Raw genomic sequence first — 13,198 nt, 5'->3', positions numbered from 1 at the left:
TGAACATAACCCTTTCCATGCAAACACAGCCCACACCATTATGGAGCCACAACCAATTTCCACAGTGTCTTCTTGACACGTTGGGTCCGTGGCTTCGTGGGTTCTACACCACACTCGAACCCTACCATCAGCTCTTACCAACTGAAATCCCGACTCATCCCACCAGGGCACGGTTTCCCAGTCGTCTAGGGTCCATCGGATCATCCGATATGATTACGAGCCCAGGAGAAGCGCTGCCGGCGATGTCGTCCTGTTAGCAAAGTTACTCGCGTTGGTCGTTTGCTGCCATTGCCCATTAACCCAAAATTCGCTACACTGTCCCACCGGATATGTTCGTCGTACGTCCCACATTGATTTCTGCGGTTATTTCACCAAGTATTGCATGTCTGTTAGTACTGACAACTCTACGCAAACGCCGCTGCTCTCGGTCGTTAAGTGAAGGCCATCGGTCATTGCGTAGTCCGTTGTGAGAGGTGATGCCTGAAATTTGGTATTCTCGCCACACTTGACACTGCGGATCTCGGAATATTGCATTCCGTAACAATTTCGGAAACTCAATATCCCATGCGTCTAGCTCTCAACTACCATTCTGCTTTCAAAGTCTGTTAATTCCCGTCGTGCGGCCACAATCATGTCGGAAACTTTTTCACGTGAATCACCTGAGTACAGATGACAGCTGGGCCAATGCACTGCCCTTTTATACTCTCTGTACGTGATACCACCGTCATCTGTACATGTGTATGACTTTTGCCAGATCACTGCATAACAAATAAAAGTCCTTATCCACTAAATAATTCGTGGTAGGAACGTTATAGCTGACATCAGGAGCGGGACGGAGCACTACAGTGTGTGCAACAGGTGAACACCCTAAATGATTAAACGTTCAACGTGTACAAAAAACTATTGAAAATACGGACTAGCTTTGGTATTTCAGCAATATTATTGGTAAGGAAGCCAGATGCAAGCAAGATATAATGGAAAATATTGCGAAAGGTAAAACAGTTTTATACAGGGTGGTCCAAATATCTCACGAAATAAGCATCAAACGAAAAAACTACTAAGAACGAAACTCGTCTAGCTTGAAGGGGGGAACCAGATGGCGCTATGGTTGGCCCGCTAGATGGCGCTGCCATAGGTCAAACGGATATAAACTGCGTTTTTTTTTTTTAATAGCAACCCCCATTTTTATTACATATTCGTGTAGTACATAAAGAAATATGAATGTTTTAGTTGGACCACTTTTTTCGCTTTGTGATAGATGGCGCTGTAATAGTCACAAACATATGGCTCACAATTTTAGACCAACAGTTGGTAACAGGTAGGTTTTTAAAATTAAAATACAGAACGTAGGTTGTTCCAATGTGATACTTGTACCTTTGTGGACTTATCATTTCTGAGAACGCATGCTGTTACAGCGTGATTACTTGTAAATACCACATTAATGCAATAAATGCTCAAAATGATGTCCGTCAACCTCAATGCATTTGGCAATACGTGTAACGACATTCCTCTCAACAGCGAGTAGTTCGCCTTCCGTAATGTTCGCACATGCATTGACAATGCGCTGACGCATGTTGTCAGGCGTTGTCGGTGTATCACGATAGCAAATATCCTTCAACTTTCCCCACAGAAAGAAATCCGGGGAAGTCAGTGCGGACCGTGGTATGGCGCTTTGACGACCAATCCACCTGTCATGAAATATGCTATTCAATGCCGCTTCAACCGCACGCGAGCTGTGTGCCGGACATCCATCATGTTGGAAGTACATCGCCATTCTGTCATGCAGTGAAACATCTTGTAGTAACATCGGTAGAACATTACGTAGGAAATCAGCATACATTGCATCATTTAGATTGCCATCGATAAAATGGGGGCCAATTATCCTTCCTCCCATAATGCCGCACCATACATTAACCCGCCAAGGTCGCTGATGTTCCACTTGTCGCAGCCATCGTGGACTTTCCGTTGCCCAATAGTGCATATTATGCCTGTTTACGTTACCGCTGTTGGTGAATGACGCTTCGTCGCCAAATAGAACGCGTGCAAAAAATCTGTCATCGTCTCGTAATTTCTCTTGTGTCCAGTGGCAGAACTGTACGCGACGTTCAGAGCCGTCGCCATGCAATTCCTGGTGCATAGACATATGGTACGGGTGCAATCGATGTTGATGTAGCATTCTCAACACCGACGTTTTTGAGACTCCCGATTCTCGCGCAATTTGTCTGCTACTGATGTGCGGATTAGCCGCGACAGCAGCTGAAACACCTACTTGGGCATCATCATTTGTTGCAGGTCGTGGTTGACGTTTCACATGTGGCTGAACATTTCCTGTTTCCTTAAATAACGTAACTATCTGACGAACGGTCCGGACACTTGGATGATGTCCAAGATAACGAGCAGCATACATAGCACACGCCCGTTGGGCATTTTGATCACAATAGCCATACATCAACACGATATCGGCCTTTTCCGCAATTGGTAAACGGTCCATTTTAAAACGGGTAATGTATCACGAAGCAAATACCGTCCGCACTGGCGGAATGTTACGTGATACCACGTACTTATACGTTTGTGACTATTACAGCGCCATCTATCACAAATCGAAGAAAGTGGTCCAACTAAAACATTCATATTTCCTTACGCACTACACGAATATGAAATAAAAAATGGGGGTTCCTATTTTAAAAAACGCAGTTGATATCCGTTTGACCTATGGCAGCGCCATCTAGCGGGCCAACCATAGCGCCATCTGGTTTCACCCTTCAAGCTAGACAAGTTTCGTTCTTTGTAGTTTTTTTCGTTTGATGCTTATTTCGTGAGATATTTGGCCCGGTTACTATCAATCGACCAAACTGTAGGCAAGGAAGCCAGATGCAAGCAAGAGGTAATGGAAAAGATTGCGAAAGGCAGAACGGTTTTATATATTGAAACAAACAGTTACGCTGGACTCGCATTCGGGAGGACGACGGTTCAATCCCGCGTCCGGCCATCCTGATTTATGTTTTCCGTGCTTTCCCTACATCGCTCCAGGAAAATGCCGGGATGGTTCCTTTGCAATTCCACGGCCGACTTCCTTCTCCGTCCTTCCCTAATCCGATGAGACCGATGACCTCGCTGTCTGGTCTCCTTCCCCAAAAAACCCAACCCAACCAACAAACAGTTGGCATCTCCCTCGCTCCCTCTCTCTCTCTCTCTCTCTCTCTCTCTCTCTCTCTCTCTCTTTCTATTTGCTAACATCTATCTTGTCTTATAGGGTCCACTGTATTCCTAATATGGCAAATTTATCTTAATTTTGAATTAGTGACTAGATGGCCCACCTGTCGTTACAGGTGTAAGTTAACATGAGGGATGGGAGTCGCGTGTGCCCAGCCTTTGTCAATAATATGAACGTGGCTCTGCGTGTTATCGTATATTAACAGTTTTCTGGAATCAGCACGAGGCGAGGCGCAGTGTACTTCGCCGAAGCTCCGCGCCTGCCTACGATTACTACGAAGGCCCCTCGCAGTGGTACAGCACAACGCGGGTCGCCTCCGCTGCTCCGGCCGCCGTTGAGGTGACGCAGCGCTGGCCGTGGCCGCTGGACGCTGCTCCGTGGCCGTTCTCAGAAGCAGAGTCGTAGCTGCAAAGTCCACTCTCCTCTGATAAGGCCACGCTGCTTTTCCCTAAGACGCAGGCGCCTGATTTGTCTTTCGTGAACACTATTTCGCCTACCGACCCATATCACTCCCTTCTGCAGAATCGAAGGACAGAACTCGACTACAAACCCGTACTGCTGGAAATTGGAACCCATTCTGTTACCTTTGTATTGTCCGCCCCGATAGCTGAATGGTCAGCGTGACGGAGTGCCGTCCTAAGGGACCTGGGTTCGATCCCTGACTGGGTTGGGGATTTTCTCCGATCCGGGAGTGGGTGTTGTGTTGTCTTCAACCCCATCTAGCGCGCAGGTCGCCCAATCTGGCGTCGAATATAATAAGACCTGCACCAAGGCGGCCGTACCTGCTCCGTAATGACGCCAAACGCTCCGGCAAATGACGCCAAACGCTCATTTCCTTTGTATTTTAAAACCCGGCAGCATTAGCACTCTAGATAGTTGCTTACAACAAATTTAATGATTGTGAGACTCACAGTGAACTATTGCTGCTCGTACAATCAGCATATGGAGGGTGTGGGACACGTCATCTTACTATGGTAAGTAAACATTGTTGCCAGAATGAGGTCATATTCAAATTGATGCCAAGCTGTACTCACTTCTCGCCTTCAGTGTCTTAAGGGATTTAGAAACACCCTGAATGTATATCTTTATATGGGAGAATTAAATGCTGATAATGTTCTTTGTGAAAAGCGGTCAGATGTGAGTATATGTTGCCACTATCAAATATCGAGTTCAAATTCTGACAAGTACTTTGCATTTGTAAAATTGCTACGTCGTGTCATTACTGTGTAATTTTGTTACCTTTCTGTAAAGTTATAATATGTGGGTCACAGAGGACGTAGGGCACCGTAAACGTAGCAGTGAAAAGCATAGAGCGGCATTCTTATAGGAGAGTACACCATTCACCTTCATCCCTTAACTGTTGCTGCGATTATTCTTTGCAATATTAATATCATTTTTTGGATGTAAAAGTACGTATTTGAGGATTTTACGAGCAATGATCATTAACTGAATAACTATAATGTATATTTGTAACGGAATATTCAAAAACAGTATTGAAAAATTCTGTAGTAGGAACGTGCAGGGTAACACTCATCTCATAAGACTAGGCGTGACGTCATTTAGACGTCTATCGAAGACGGACTGTAGACTTCCGTGATCGTATGGTTCACACTACGTGAGGCAAACATGACGTTCAAAACAATAACATTCGCCCGAGATAGAGAGAACTAGAGGTTACGCTGGTTCTTTACTGCAGGATACGTAAACCTGGAAGTTACGTTGTTTATGAATGTGTAATGTTCTACTTTGGCGTGGACTGGACTGTGGACAAGGTAGAGATTAAAGTGTTTGCAAGAATTAATTCAGGAACTTACTGAAAAAGTGTACTAACTATTTTTCCTGATATGTCGTAATCAACCACGAATGTGAGACGACTTGCTAATTTGCAAGCAAAAAACAAGCTGAAACCAGCCAGCACTGAATCCATTTCAAACATACAGTATACTCAACACTTTTCGTTAAGATTTCTCAATATCGTTTATTTTCAGAAATTCTGAAAACTAATTCCAGGAGTTGGTCTGCAGGTGAAAAGGATGGTTAGCTATTCTGGAAGACGAATTCAAGCGGCAACTCGCTTAACGTATGGTCTATGAATAAACACGGTTCCAAAACACCAGCACATCGAGAATCTCTCGAAAACGCGTCGGTATCGATGCGATTTGATGTAATAAAATAACGAAAAACCTGATATTTGTGGTTAAAGGAGCACTTTCATTGAAGACATTATTGTTTGGCAAATAAGTGTCCTTAAGGAATTAGCTCGTAAATTTTCTTTTATACTTATTAATGGCTGATATTAAATTTCCTTTCCATTCTTTTGCAAACATGTCAGTCCTTTTCATGCTTTTTATTCTGAATGGTAGTTTGTTTTATCAGATGAGCTACGTGTTTCGAATATTTACTTGGATTTGCGTGTTTCACGCTTAATTTGTAAGTTACTGACAATGACGACTCACTCCTGCGACAGCACTCTTATATGTACTGTACATAATACCGAAAATTATAGAACTTAATAAGGAAGGCACATAATCTTTTAGAAAGGGGAAGAAAATTTGGAGGTGCCATGACATGAACCAGCAACCAGCAATCTTCCACTTCGCAATTCCACTCATATCGGCTGCAGCATGATGACGTTGAGGAATTTTAGCCTCTGTGCTTTTAACTTAGGCTTCATAAAAGCTTTAACCGCCGATAAGTCATTATCTGACGTTGGATTATAATAAATCGTACCATGAACGACGTGTTTTCATAAATCTTCATTAATGCGTGTGAAGTCAGAATTGCGTCACGTGTGCAAGAAGTCTTGTGAGCTGTTACCCGTGTAACAGGAGCCTGCATCGAACGCTAACGAAAGTAGATAGGAGTTCCTACGGTTGTCGATATTGTGTGTGATGTCAAAAACAAGTCATCTTTGCAGGAAGTTTTGTCAAATGAGTGTTACCCGAACGCTGGCCAAGTCAGGGACTTTGCGTAGCAAGATCCAAAGCGTTTCTTAGGAATATTGCACTATGTAAGCTGAGCAGCCACGGACGAGGGATCAGACCAGCGAAGATATGGGCTGCAAGTGGGGAAATCCATTGAGATAAGCTACTTTGGGAGAGGGAATATTATTATTACGCAGAGCCTGTGGACGAGTATCTCGAAAACGGCGAAGCTGGTAGAATGATCATGATTACTGTCGTTAGCATCTACGGAAAGAGGTAGAAGGACAGTGAAACTACTACTAGGCCCTAAATGGTTGGATGTCCACGACTCTTCACAGGAGCTGGCCGTGGTGGCCGAGAGTTTCTAGGCATTTCAGTCTGGAACCGCGCGACCGCTACGGTAGCAGGTTCGAATCCTGCCTCGGGCATGGATGTGTGTGATGTCCTTAGTTTAGTTAGGTTTAAGCAGTTCTAAGTTCTAGGGGACTGATGACCTCAGATGTTAAGTCCCATAGTGCTCAGTGCCATTTGAACCATTTGAACCTTGATCATTATGCAGTGCAATTAAATGTGCTACAATGTATCATGAATTTCAGTTGACAGAATGAAGGCTTTGTTACCGACTCAGGGAAGGACCAACGCCTCTGAATATCTCCAGCGCAGTTCTGCACGAAACGTTAGGAACAGAAGAGTTTCGTGAACGACGATCTTATACCTCGACAGGTTTACCAACAGCTATGAATTTCACTTCCCCATCATTGCTTCCGGTTTTGAATTAGTTAACTTCAAGTTTTAAATGGCAAATGTATTTCTCATTCAAAACAAATAATATTTCTCTTAATAACATGAAATTCGGTTATAATAATGGTGACAGGGAAGGTACCTACTGTGTTTGATGACATTGATAAACCAGTAACAAAATAACTACAAATAACTAAACTGTTCGTTTATCCGAATTCTCGATAGTGGCGACAAGCCTTACAGAGACCTAAATCCACATCATTACTCAGCAAGCCACCTGACGGTGTTTGGTGGAGGGTGCTTCTAGTATTACTAACTGATACTCCCTTCCCTATTCCATTCGCGGATGGCGCGAGGGAAGAATGATTGTACGTAGGAGTCTGTACTAGCTCTAATTTCACGAATTTTTCAGCTGTAGTTATTTCGCGAGGCGTATATTGGATGAAGTAATATGCTGCCCGACTCTTCCAGAAAGTAATCTCTCGAAATGTTAGTAAATCTCTCAATGATGCACAATGCCTCTCTTGTAGCGTCTGCCTATGGAGTTTGTTAAGAATATCAGTAACGCTCTAGTGCCGCCTAAACGATTCCGTAACTAAACGCGCCGCTCTTCGTTGGATCTTCTCTGTTTCTTCAATCAGTCCTACCTGGTAAGGGTCCGAGATTGATGAACAATACTCAAGAATCGGTCGAACAAGAGTCGTGTAAGCTACTTCTTTTCTGGATGAATTAAAGTTCCTTAACATTGTTCATATGAATTTCGATATGTCATCTGCTTTTCCTACTATTTGTGCGTTGTCATTTCACTTAAGGACGCTACGGATAAGTACTCCTAGATACTTCAAGATAGTTACTGTTTCCAGTAATTCTTAGTCAACAGTGTAGTTGTGCGGTAGTGAATTTCTTCTGTGTGTGCGCTGAATGTTACATTTACCTACTCTCAGGGTCACCTGCCAGAGCATGTGAGTTAACGAGCGTTTCGCTCTTATTTAAGTATATGGCCGAAAGAGTCAGCATTCAGGAATTGTGAAACGAACCCTGTCGTCCAGGACCGGATGCCACAAAGGGCGCAGATTCACCACGAGATGGGGAAAGGCACAGGGCGTAACTCAGAGGCGTCTATTGTCTATTGAGGTCTAAGCGCAGTACTGTGGAAAACCAATAGAATCCGTTTGTGGCCAACAAGACATAGCAGTATTAAATATGGCGGAACTAAGATCGGTCATAAGGGAAACATTTATGAACACTATTTAATCCTGTAGTACTGCAGGAAGTTAAGCCACAGTAATTTTAATTTCCTATCCTTGGGTTATCATTGGAACACGTAGTGTCCGTCTGCTGCGTTCAACAGTACTCAACGAACGGTGTGCTGCGAAACACTTGAATCGGCACCAGCATTGTACTCTGCTATCAAAAAATGATTCAAATGGCTCTGAGCATTATGGGACTTAACTTCTGAGGTCATCAGTCCCCTAGAACTTAGAACTATTTAAACCTAACTAACCTAAGGACATCACACACATCCATGCCCGAGGCAGGATTCGAACATGCGACCGTAGCGGTCGCGTGGTTCCAGACTGAAGCGCCTAGAACCGCTTGGCCACACCGGCCGGCAATGATCAAGGAATTCAGTGCATAATAAGAAAGTAACTCGAAATTACTGACAAAGTGTAGTGGTGCAGAACAGTTAACAAAACTGATTATATTTTATGCATTCCGCTTATATTTTGTGTACTCTTATGTCTCGCGATTACGGCGTTTCTTATTGTGTTTGCTGCGATCTGCAAACCATTGTTGAGAATAACTACCAGGAAATTTATTATGGAACATTAATTAGTTGTATGTATTGTTCGACAAAACCTGGCGACAGATAACAAATGGTTCAAATGGCTCTGAGCACTATAGTACTCAACTGCTGAGGTCATTAGTCCCCTAGAACTTAGAACTAGTTAAACCTAACTAACCTAAGGACATCACAAACAACCATGCCCGAGGCAGGATTCGAACCTGCGACCGTAACGGTCTTGCGGTTCCAGACGGCAGCGCCTTTAACCGCACGGCCACTTCGGCCGGCGACAGATAACATTATTGTGAGTGATGTTACTTATTGATGCCGCGTTACTTTTGCTAGTGGCTAACCAATATAGGTTTTCACCGATTCTAAAGTGTTTATCTCCACTTGTGTAGTTACTGTTGTCGCCAAAATACTTTGCAGTGTTTTTTACGTAACAGCAGTTTCAAACAGACATAGGTATTTTCATAAATTTTGCTCAAGCATGAGCTAAAACTAAACTAAACTCCTGCCGAACAGGCCATGAAGGCCCAACGGTACTGACCGGCAGCCGTGTCATCCTCAACTCATAGGTATCACTGACTGCGGATATGGAGGGGCATGTGGTCAGCACACCGCTCTCCCGGCCGTATGTCAGTTTCCGAAACCGGAGCTGCTACTTCTCAATCAAGTAGCTCCTCAGTTTGCCTCATAAGGCCCGAGTGCACCCCGCTTGCCAACAGCGCTCGGCAGACCGGATGGTCACCCATCCAAGTGCTAGCCCAGCCCGACAGCGCTTAACTTCGGTGATCTGACGGCAACCGGTGTTACCACTGCGGCAAGGCAGTTGGCTGAAGCATGAGCTGGCGATCATAAATAATTATTTACTAACCAACATTCGAGTAATCTCAGTCAATTAATTATATAAGTAACTGGGTGCAATAAATTATTTAACTGGAACACAAAATCTGTTACCGATCGTTGTTTTTCGGTATAAAAATGTATTCTAAAACAGTCAGTTATAATGCTGGTGGCATTCATTCGGTTAGCATTTATTCTTCGGAATCGATGTCTTTTCTGTGAAATACAGAACATTAGGATACACATGTCATTAACATACCGGCCGCGCGGGGTAGCCGCGAGGTGTAGGGCGCCTTGTCACAGTCCTCGCGGCTCCTCCCTTCGGAGTTTCGAGTCCTCCCTCGGGCATGGGTGTGTGTGTTGTCCTTAGCGTAAGTTATTTTAAGTTAGATTAAGTAGTGTGTAAGCTTAGGGACCGATGACCTCAGGAGTTTGGTCCCGTAAGATCTTATCACAAGTTTCCAAATTTCATTAGCATACCGTCACGACGCTCCGGCGCTGTCCTCTGTGCTGTTTTCTGGAAGTAAATTTGCTTTTTCTGTTGGTATCGTAAATGCTAAAACAAAGACTTTTCCGGCTATAAAGCAGCTTCGAATAGTGATAGTCCTGTACTTATTCATTCTAGGGAGCGGCAGGGCCGTAACAGAGAAAGAGGAACTTAATGTGGCATGAAGAAGGCATGCTTTTACCTTTACTTTCTCAATCGTTCTGACACCACGTAGGTGGACGGGAACCCAAAAATACAGGTGGTTGAATAGAAGATTTTAATGCAAGATAACGATAAAGAATTATTGTTAAAAGTCATGAGTAGTTGAAAGAAACTGAAATGGAACTAGGTAGTACTGTATAGGAGGGAGAGCCACCTGTCGTCACAGGGATGGTTAGGCTCGCCGTGTTACTGGGATGTGGTTCGATCTGGTACGGCCGTCACCTGGCAAGTGAGTTCAAGATGGGAAAGTTGTGCGACTACAGCATGAGGCACACTATCTGAGAGGTTGTGAAGGTATTGGATATTTCACGTACCACCATGGCAATAACTGAACATACTTACACTGGTAGAATAAATTGAAGACTACCGTTGCCTGTATTATTCCATTAGTCAGAATACTGACAACGAGAAAGTATCCTGGAAGAGAGTTGCTAGAGAAAGAGAGAAAGGCGCTTCTTCTGTCTATAACTTTAACCTGTGACTGCATAACAATTTATGTCCTTGGCATGAATGCCCTGAAAATATTACGTTTTGTATACAATTTATATTTTCATAAATGAACAGTAATGGGATCTGATCAATTTCAATCAAGTATGAGGTAGTGGACCAATATTCACAGTGCATCAGAAACAGTAAAGGGAATCTCAACGTAAGTCAAATCAAGATACATTTGCAAGATCTTCTGACTGTTCTAACACAACCTATCAGTGTAAATATAGCATTCCTTTTGTTGCAAAACAGAATAGTAAGGGCTGAAAATCGTGTACATCAGTTAGCTGCAAACTGCATACAAACTAAGGTAACAAGGCTGTTGAAAACAATTTCTAGAGATGTTTTGATTGTTGAAGGTAGCTCAGTCTAATATATCGTAAATAGGTTGCACGTGACCGTCGCACATTAATGAACGTAGATGGACTTGGTAGTACGACTGAGAGAGGAGAAATACTAATGGTGTCCTGCAATAAATTTCAGATAGTAATACCGAATACTCTGTTCAAGACTCACAAGAAGAGGAAGTATACTTGCAAAAGGCTGAGAGGTATGGGAAAATTTCAGTTATATCACATCATGGCAAGGCAGAGATTCCCAAATTAGATATTGGATTGTAAAGTGTACTCAGAAGCAGATACAGACTAAATGGTCCAAATGGCTCTGAGCACTATGGAACTTAACATCTGTGGTCATCACTCCCCTAGAACTTAGAACTACTTAAACCTAACTAACCTAAGGACATCACACACATCCATGCCCGAGGCAGGATTCGAACCTGCGGCCGTAGCAGTCGTGTGGTTCCGGACTGAGCGCCTAGAACCGCTAGACCACCGCGGCCGGCGATACAGACTAAGATCACAATTTAGTATGATGAAGAGTAGGCTGAAGTTTTAAATACTAGTCAAGAAGTGGGATAGGGACGTACTAAGGAAAGAAGACATAAGTTGAAATTCTCTGAGGCTATAGAAACTGCTCATCAGGCAGCACAGCTGAAGAGGCATGGACATCTCTAATAAGGGCAATCACAGAAGTTGGGAAGAAACATAGGAAGGTAACTGCGAAGAAACCATAGTTAACAGAAGAAATGCCTCAGTTGATCGACGAAAGAAGAAAGTACAAAAAATTTCACGGAAATTCAGGAATACAGAAACACAAGTCACGTAGGAATGAAATAAACAGGAATTTCAAGGAAGCTAAGGCGAAATGGCTGCAAGAAAAATGTGAAGAAACCTGAAAATAAATGATTTTCGGAAGAATTGACTCAACATATAGAAAATTCAAAACAAACTTTGATGAAATTGAAACCAACGACAGTGACATCAGGAGTGCAGTGGGAATTCCACTGTTAAATGCAGAAGAGAGGGCGGAGAGGTGCAAAGAGTACATTGAATGCCTCATGAGGGACTTGTCCGATGACGTGATAGCAGAAAAAATAAGAGTCGACGGGGAAGTGATTGGGGATCTAGTGCTAGAATCAGAATTTTGGAAGGCTTAAGATGGAATAAGGTAGAAGCTGGTCGTAGGTTGTGTTCCAAAAATGAACAGCAAAGAGACAGAAGTGATGACACTTTCAGCAGGACCTGACTTTCATTTTGCAAGACAATGCTCAAGCACGTACAGTGCAAGCTGTTACTGATTTGTTTGACTGATGGGGCTGCTAAGTGCTATACCACCTACTGCACTCCCCTGACTTAAGCCCTCGTAAATTCAATTCGATTTCTAAACCGACGGAAACACTTCACGGCATTCGCTTCTGAACTGCTACAAATTCGTCGGGCAATAGACCGCGCCGCTCTAACTGTCAACAGAACTGGCACTGCTAAGAGTATCCTACGACTTCAACATCGCTGGCAACGGGTTATACACAATGCTGCTGACTACTTTGAAGGCCAGTAAAACTTTGAAACACATTTTTTTGTACGAGCTGTAAATAAATAGTTGCCACTATTGAAGTTCGAACCCTCATACATCTACATCCACGTGGATTCTCTGCAAACCACATTTAAGTGCCTGGCAGAGGGTTCGTCGAGCCATTTTCATAATAACTCTCTATTAATCCAATCTCGCACAGCGCGCGGAAAAAACGAACACCTATATCCTTCCGTGCGAGCTCAGATTTCCTTTATTTTATTATGATGGTCGATTCTGCTTATCTAGGTCGATGGCAACAAAATATTTTCGCATTCGGAGGAGAAAGTTGGTGATTGAAATTTGGTGAGAATATTCCGCTGCAACGAAAAACGCCTTTGTTTTAATGATGTCCACCCCAAATCCTGTATCATCTCAGTGACTCTCTGTCCCCTATTTCGCGATAATAGAAAACGTGCTGCCCTTCTTTGAACTTTCTCGATGTACCCCGTCAATCCGTGCATCAGTATTCTAAAAGAGGACGGACAAGTCTAGTGCACGCAGCCTCTTTAGTAGCTCTGTCAACAAAACACTCTCTTTAGTTAGCCTTCCCCACAATATTTTCTGTGTGTTCTTTC

The 13,198-nt window shown here is 43.4% G+C and overlaps 1 pseudogene; it reads right to left on the bottom strand.

Moving 5' to 3' along the window:
- Positions 1–9,384: 9,384 nt before the first annotated feature.
- On the bottom strand, positions 9,385–9,502 carry LOC126420142 (5S ribosomal RNA; annotated as a pseudogene).
- Between the last annotated feature and the right edge of the window lie 3,696 nt (positions 9,503–13,198).

This window comes from Schistocerca serialis, chromosome 9 (assembly GCF_023864345.2).
Source record: "Schistocerca serialis cubense isolate TAMUIC-IGC-003099 chromosome 9, iqSchSeri2.2, whole genome shotgun sequence".
Taxonomy (NCBI): Eukaryota; Metazoa; Arthropoda; class Insecta; order Orthoptera; family Acrididae; genus Schistocerca; species Schistocerca serialis.
Note: the sequence above shows the minus strand (reverse complement) of the source record. Positions and strands in the feature narration are given on the sequence as shown.